The sequence below is a fragment of the Gossypium hirsutum genome, chromosome A08, assembly GCF_007990345.1.
Source record: "Gossypium hirsutum isolate 1008001.06 chromosome A08, Gossypium_hirsutum_v2.1, whole genome shotgun sequence".
In the NCBI taxonomy this organism is placed as follows: Eukaryota; Viridiplantae; Streptophyta; class Magnoliopsida; order Malvales; family Malvaceae; genus Gossypium; species Gossypium hirsutum.
The window spans coordinates 77,191,406-77,199,431 of record NC_053431.1 but is presented as its reverse complement, the minus strand read 5'-3'; positions in this window follow the sequence as shown (position 1 = coordinate 77,199,431).

Here is an 8,026-nt window from a genome sequence, read left to right as displayed (position 1 = left end):
TTCAACGCTGCAAGGGGTCACAGGCTGTGTGGTCAGATCGTATGGTTCACACAATATTCACGAAGTTATCATCAATTCATATGAAAAAACACATCATGAAATTCATAAAATTAACAAATGGCCACTAAAATTTAGTTATACAAACTCACAAGTACGATTTTTGTATTATAACGATAATCATAATTTCATAATAAATATTCCAAATAAAACATTATATCATTTCTAATTCAACATTTATCAATTATAATCGAGCATGTGATCAATTTATACACAAGCCATTCATATATATATGTATATTTTCCTCCTCCTCCTCTCCATCCACATCCTTAGTATAAACAACACACTTGTAGGTAACATTATCCATAACTTTCACTATCTACTTATGTGAATATTCAAGCTGTCCATCTGTGTCATAGTCACTAAATTATTTTTATCTTGAGCTACAGAACTTCAAATTAAGATTAATAAATTTTCCTAAAAACTAGATTCATATGTATTCTTACTATAAAAATTTCATAATTTTTGGTTGGGCCAATTAATACAGTTTATTCATTGAATTCTCCCCTATTCTGCTGTCTGGCAGTTCCGACCCTTCTTCACTAAAAATTAATTATCTTCTCGTAAAGGATTCAAATGATGTCTTCGTTTGTTTTTATTGAAAATAGACTCATTCAGGATTCTAAACATACAAATTTAATCCCCTAATTATTTTTATCCAATTTTTTTATGATTTTCCAAATTCAGAATAGGGGAACCCAAAATCATTCTGACCTTGTCTCACAAAAGTTATTGTATCTCATGATTTACAATTCAATTGCTTACATAATTTCTTTTATAAGAAACTAGACTCAATAAGATTTAATTTAATATTTTATTCATCTTCTAATTAAATTTCTACAATTTTTGGTGATTTTTCAAAGTTAAACTACTGCTGCTGCCCAAAACAGTTTTATTGCAAAATGTTGATTTCCATTTTGCCCCAAATTTCACAATTCATACAATTCAGTCCTTACTCAATTAACCCCTTAATTAAGATAATTTTCTCAATTAATACTTTTTCTAGACATTATAAGTTATTTCATAACTATTGAAATTCAAAATTTCCACATAAAACTCTAACTTCAAACTATTTTATAATTAGGTCCTAAAACATTCACTTTCTATTCAATTCTTTCAATAAAATCAGAATATAAACAATTTAAAGCTCTAATTCCATGCCAAATCATCATATACTTCCAGCACTTATCCATAACAACTTCAAAAATTAGCCATGGAATCAAAAACTAATGAAATAGTAAGTTGGACCCAATTGTAAAGGTCCAAAAACATAAAAATTTCAAGGAGAAAGCAAGAATTAAACTTACATGAAGCTAGAGTATGAAAACCAGCTTGAACTCTCCTCCATGGTTGTTTTTCAGCTGATGAATATAAAGACAAATGAAGAGAATTCTAGATATTCCAATTTAGTCCCATTTTTATTTAGCCCATTTTGTCAATTTTCCAATTTTGCCCTTATTTCACCCATTTCCTGATTTTTCTTAGCTATTGCCGCCCAAAATATCTCCTTTGGGCTTATTTGCACTTTAGGTCCTTCCTCATCTAACAATTGAGATATTTAATCCTTTTAGCAACTTTTACACCTTTTTCAATTTAGTCTTTTTTATTTAATTAACCACCCAAACGTCAAAATTTTCTGACTAAATTTTATTACTATCTCACCAACACTCCATAAATATTTCTAAAAATATTTATGGCTCGATTTATGAAGTTGAGGTCTCGATACCTCATTCTCGACCCAATTTACCTAATTAATTCTTTTAAATCACCAAATTCACTAATTCAAAAATGCTTTTATATTCACATTTGACTCATAGGTATTAATTTATTAAATTTTCAACTCACTCGTCGGATTTAGTGATCTCAAATCTCTATTCCCGATACCACTGAAAATTAGGCTGTTACATATTCAATCAATTTGGCCTCAAGCCCTACACACATTCTCATTGCCCTTGTTAGTTATATAATCCATAATAACATCAAAACATATATAGGTTCAACAACAATCAATATTCCAAGCACATATGCTTTCCACAACATGTATTCATTCAACATGCATAATTTATCTCATTATTACAAGTATAATTTCATACCAATTCATCTCGAGTTTAGATCATTTCGTATCAGAACTTTACTCATATTACTTGGAATATCAAGGTCGCGATTAGTACACTCAAGGTGTACAAGTCTATAATCAAGAATGAACATATATTCATCAAATAAAGTCCATGTACAAATATCATCATCTCATGTTTTCATATATGTAACACCCCTTACCTGTATTCGACGCCAGAACAGGGTACGAGGTATTACAGGACTTGAGTACTTGTAATCATTTAAAACCGAGACATAAAATTTCATCAAATTTTAAACTTTTCAAACATATTCAAGCCGTCCCTTAAAAAAAACTTACAAGGCCCATATCATGCTTTAAAACCTTTATATATCGATCAATAGTTTGATAGTGTGATTTAACCTCCGGCGACCTCCAACTCGAGCTAATATCTGTGACACTATAGGAAAAAGGAAAGAAAGGGAGTAAGCGTTATAGCTTACTAAGTAAATATGTAAATATTAATTAAAAAATACATTATCATACATTAAACAAAGTCATAATATGTTCCCGGAATATTACCATCACAAACACACATACTTTCACTATTACAATTATAAATATGTTCAAAATAAGTTGTCTAGCAGAGTACCAACAGCTAAATTATTTATTTCTGGAGCTACAGAATTCCAAATTACAAACCGTAAATTTTCCTTGAAACTAGATTCACGTATATTCTTACCATAAAATTTTCAGAATTTTTGGTTTAGCCAATTAGTACATTTTATTCATTGAAGTTACCCCTGTTTCACTGCTCAACTGCCTTGACCACTCTTCACTACAAATAAATTTTCTCTTCGTACAGAACTCATATGATGTTATCGTTTATTTCATTTGAAACTAGACTCAATTTCAAACATATAAATTATATCCTATAATTATTTTTGTCCAATTTTTAATGATTTTTCAAAGTTAGAACATGGGATCACGTAGTCATTCTGAACCAGTCTTATAGAAACTTAAATATCTTAGAATATAGAATTCCTTTGGTTGCTCTATTTCTGTTATATGAAAATAGACTCATTAAGCTTTAATTTGATATCTGATTCAGTCTCTGATTCAATTTCTACTATTTTTGGTAAATTTTTAGATTCTCGTCACTGCAACTATCTAGAACAGTTTTATTGTCAATTTTGATCTTTCACACTTCAATTATATTCATCACTTACCCATAACAATCTTTCCAATTTCCAATCACATATCGAGCATATTGCTCATAAGCTACACACGTATATACTTACACTTATCATCACAAAGTCATACACAATTTCATTTAATCAATTTCCCAGTTGAATGCTTCGGAATAATAACAGATACGTGATGGTATCGCACACAGCCCACCTTTAAAATTGGAGCTCTCTTGTAAACATAGTGGCCTTCACTTAGCACCACTTATGTGACCTAGCTCGATTGTACACATAATTTTGGCTCTCTTGTACACATGGTGAACACTTAGTACCACCCATGTGACCTAGCCACTTTATCTCGTAGCTCTCTTGTTTACATGGTGTCCTTCACTTGGAACCACACATGCAACCTAGCTACATTTATCTCGTAGCTCTCTTGTCTACATGGTGTACACATAGTATCACCCATGCGACCTAGCTACCTCATAATGTCTCGTAGCTCTCTTGTACACATGGTATACATCCCGTATTACACATGTGACCTAGCTACATACCATTTGCATCTTTCGATTCTAAAGGTTCAAACGGGAAGTATCTCACTTTCTAATACTTTATTCCATTCTTCTAATAGTCAATTATAATTAAAAAAATAAGCTACAATACATAAAATATGCTGAAATATAAAAACGTAATAAAGATAATGTATTATTTACATACAAACTTACATACTTTCTCATTTCCATGTCGAATTAATATTAAACATTTAAATCATCATAATTATACTTACTTTCAACACCTTGGAAATCATAGTAAATATATCAATTTTACATTGAAACATGCATAAATTAATGCTTATTATACATATGAACTTACCTCGATACTAAAACGACCATTTTACCAACTTTCCCGATTTTCGATTTTTCTCCCATTCTCGGTTCAAATCTCTTTTTCCAGGATCTAAAACATCATATTTTACTTATTTAATTAATGTACTATTCAAAATAGTCCTTAACTCAAACTTTTTCAAAATTACAATTTTGCCCCTAAACTTTTACATATTTACACTTTTGCCCCTAGGCTCGGGAATTAAACTTCATCCCTTATTCTTATGTTTTATGACATGCTGATAATTCTTCCCTTCTATGGCAACATCAAATTCTCACTCTAACACATAGTTATGAACAATATCAACTTTTACCGATTAAGCCGTTTTACTCATTTTTGCTTAAAACCGCTAAGCAAAAATTGTTTAACATAATTTCAACCTTCATATTCTACCATAAAACATCAAAATAAACACATTTCACCTATGGGTATTTTTCCAAATATGAACCCTAACTTAAATTATTGCTAGAATAAGCTTAATCAAGTTACCGGGGTTCTAAAAACGTAAAGAACTTGAAAAACGGGGCTAGAACGGACTTACTATTGAGCTTGGAAAGCTTGAAAACCCTAGCCATGGCTTCCCCCATGCTAATTTCGGCCTCCATGAAAAAGATGAGTCAATTTTGGCTTTATCTTCCCTTTTTATTTCTTTTAATTACCAAATGACTAAAATGCCCTTAAGGCCTTTCTTTAAAATTTTGTCCTATTCATGCCCATTTTTGTCCAAACGAAATATAATGGTCTAATTACCATTTAAGACCTCCTCATTAAAACCCCATTTCAATCAAGTACGTATGAATTAGAAACATATTTTGCAACTTTTGCAATTTAGTCCTAAAAGTCCAATTAAGCACTTTATCAGTAAAATTTCTTAACGATATTTTTACACAATATTTTAATCAATAAATAAACCTTAAAACTTAATCAGAATAAATTTTTTGACTTTGAATTCGTGGTTCTAAAACCATCATTCCGTTTAGGCCCTAAATCGGGCTGTTACAGCAACTTCTGCAAATAAGCCCTAATAGGCAAATTAAACATGCAAACTATAAAATTTCTTATCAATACTCTAACACATGCATCTAATCACTCGATAAATCATAAAAATTAATCGAAATAAACTTTTCTATCTCAGATTTGTGTTTTGCAACCACTATTCCATTTAGGCCCTATTTCGAGATGTTACAATATATCTTTTGTCATGTATCATCATTTGCTTGTATTTCAGATAGATACGTGTAGTAACTCATTTTATCATTCATATCTTCTCATATCTGGAATTGTCACCCGTTGAATTTATTCGAAATATCAATGGATATGCAGGTAATACATTCGAGGTGTATGAATCAGGATCTATCAATTCATGTCCAATGGTACCCATAAGGTACTATATCAGATAGTACACTCTCGAGCCACACATGTATACAATAGGATTACCAGTCCAGGCTAAATCCTTTTTATGTCATATGCTTTAAGGAGCTTGATCTGGATTACCCGTCTAGGCTAAATCCAATCCATAACATGTGCTCAAGAGGACTTATATCAGGATTACCCGTTCGGGCTAAATCCTTTCTGTAATGAGGTCAATAAGATTACACGTCTGAATTAAATCCCGTTAGCAACAAATGCAGGACGCATTCATTTCGGGAAATCACATATCTATCGATTTTCCATTTTATTCAATCGAGATTTAAACATTTTTCTCAAGCATTATTGGCATGTGATTATTTCATACATCCACAACATCCATGTAATTCAAATAAACACATTCCACATTTATTTCAATCATATAAGTAACATTCTCATCGTTTATCCTTTATCATTTATCAGGCATTATCATTTAAGTCAAACATTTTCATTTATCGAGCTTGGTCGAATATGTAATCATTTTCACATATTTACGATATTTATAAAATTTACATAAACACAATCAATGCAACCATGTAAATAAACACAATTTAGTTACATGAACTTACCTCGACGATTGTTCGTGTACGAAAAATCTACTAATCCGACTTTCCTCTTTTCCTCGTTCTAGCTCCAAATTTGGTCTATCCAGATTTATCTGAGTAAATTTGACATCAATTTATCACATTTCACATTCATCTGGACTCAATTTACAACCTAGGCAAATTACCATTTTGCCCCTATCTTTTCCATAAATTCCAATTTCGTCCCTAGTCTCAGAAAATGAAACTTGTGCAAATTACTCCCTATTCCAAGCCTAAGCAAAGCCCCATTACAAATTTTACAGCACATGTATTCATAAAATTTCAGAATTTTTCATCAAATTTTACAACTTTTTATTTTTGTCCCTAAATCATGTTCTCATCAAAAATCACTTTGTAAAAGTTGTTTATCTATCAATAATCTTTCATTTTATACCATGAATTTATAATTTTCAGCATATACATCCATGACCCATTTTTCATACCTTGATAAATTTTCAAATTAATCCCTCAAATAGATAGATTAAGCTATCCCGGTTTCAAAAATATCAAAATTATTAAAAACAGAGCTTGAATACTTACCCAATTTGGCTATGAAATTTATTCTCTCTCTCCTAGGGTTTCCATGTATTATTTTTGGAAGAAGATGAGAAAAATAAGATGATATTTCTTTTATCATCTTTTTAATTAATTAATTTAATTGAATTCTAATTTAGTCTCTACCCTTTTTAAAATTTTCCAAGGATGAGTCATACCAAAATATCTACATACTTTTACTAATGGTCTAATTACCATATAAGGACCTTACGTTTTGAATTTCATAGCTATTTGATCCTTCTAGCTACTAGAATCTAACTTTTGCATTTTATGCGATTTGGTCCTTCTCGTAATTAAGCACATAATCGGTAAAATCTTCTTATCAAAAATTTCACATGACAAAAAAACCATAAAATAAATAAAATAAATTTTATTTTTTGGTTCGAATTTGTGGTCTCGAGACCACTGTTTCGATTTCACCGAAATTGGGCTGTTGCAATTTTTATTGTTCCATTGGTTATTGCTTGATTTTTGTTAGTTAGTCTAGCTATAAAAACATTGAATATGCCTCCTAGGAAAGTTAAAAAAACTAATGTACAAGAGACATCATTGGTTTCAAATTCTCAAAAATTTCAAAATCCTAATGCCGAAAATATTTCCTTAAGTTACAGGGAAAAACATTCAGGAACAAGGATTTGAACCATCGATGGTTCTTTGTAAAGACATCTAGTCATTAGTTTGGTACCATAGGTGGGAGCGTTTTTGCATAATTCCAAAAGGGAATGTTGTTATCCCACTCATCCAAGAATTTTTTACAACCTTTAAAGACGAGGAAACTCGCAATCATACGGTGCCATATGAGAAACAATAATGGTAAGGGGTAAAAATGTGCCATTCACCCCAAGGGAAATTTGTGAGTATTACGATGCCCCATATTATGAAACTGATTTCTTGATAAACAATGATTTGGTAAACTTTAATAAAATAGACATTGATGATATTATAAAATATTTAATTGAAAATAGAGGTGAGTGGAAACATTGACCGAATACCGGACTCCTGACAAACTTTAATCAAGCAATTATGTTCCCAATAGCTAAAATGTGGATGTAGTTTATTTGCACTAGAATTACACCTGATCTTAATGTTTCTAATGTCAATACATTCCGAGCTATTTTGTTATATGAAATTTTAAATAAAAAATAAATATGCATCAGGGAATGAATCCATTAAAGTATGAAGCGTTGTGTTAGTGGTAAGAAGGTCGGGATTTTCTTTTCCCACCTCATGGGGACATTGTGTAAGAATGCAGAGGTTCCAATAAAAGAGAACGAGCAGTTCATACGCCCAACAAAAAA